This window comes from Lupinus angustifolius, chromosome LG11, assembly GCF_001865875.1.
Source record: "Lupinus angustifolius cultivar Tanjil chromosome LG11, LupAngTanjil_v1.0, whole genome shotgun sequence".
Taxonomy (NCBI): domain Eukaryota; kingdom Viridiplantae; phylum Streptophyta; class Magnoliopsida; order Fabales; family Fabaceae; genus Lupinus; species Lupinus angustifolius.
This window is the reverse complement of record NC_032019.1, coordinates 19,506,709-19,507,465: the sequence shown is the minus strand read 5'-3', so window position 1 is coordinate 19,507,465 and position 757 is coordinate 19,506,709.

The following is a 757-nucleotide window of genomic DNA, read 5'->3' as shown; positions in this document are numbered from 1 at the left end:
ATATTAGTGCATCATATCAATCAGTGCCAATACAATCTTCAAGCTAACTCATCAAACAATTGGTGTAGTGTTTTGTCCTCGTCAAAAAGGGGGAGATTGAAAGTGCGCATGTCAAGAGGAGCACTTTGGAAAGCTTTCTCACTAAATGTTTTGGTTTTGATGAGTACAACTTGTGTTTATAAGAGCTTGAAGATCATCAACAAATCAACGTGCTTAAGTCTCTAGATTGGTATTAGACTTAGACTTGTAATTAGTTTAGGTTGAGTCTAAGGCTTAGGTAAACTCAATACATGTCTCATATGCATAAAACTTTAAATCATTTTAGTTTTGAGATATGTCATTTATAATATGTTCCTCCATCACATTAATGCATGTAATTTGTGCATCCTAGGCATAAACTTAGTGTTGAACATGTATAAATTAAGTGCATAACGTATTTGAGTTTTGCAATTTGAAAATACACTTGGAAATATGCAGTTAATCGATTAAGGTATGTTTTAATCGATTAACATAAGTTTTTGAAAAGCTGTTGAAACATAAAACTTGGAAAAGAGAATCAGTTACAATTTTGTAACATGTCAATCGATTAATCAAGGTTTTAATCGATTAACTGGGCTGCAGAAGTGATTCTTTATAAACTGCGTTTTCAGAATTGAAGCCATAACTTGCATGTTGCATTTTTTAGAGTTAGAGCATATTTCGTGTTAATTGTTGCATCTATATGACATTGCATTTGTGAGATTAGAAAAGAGAGAAT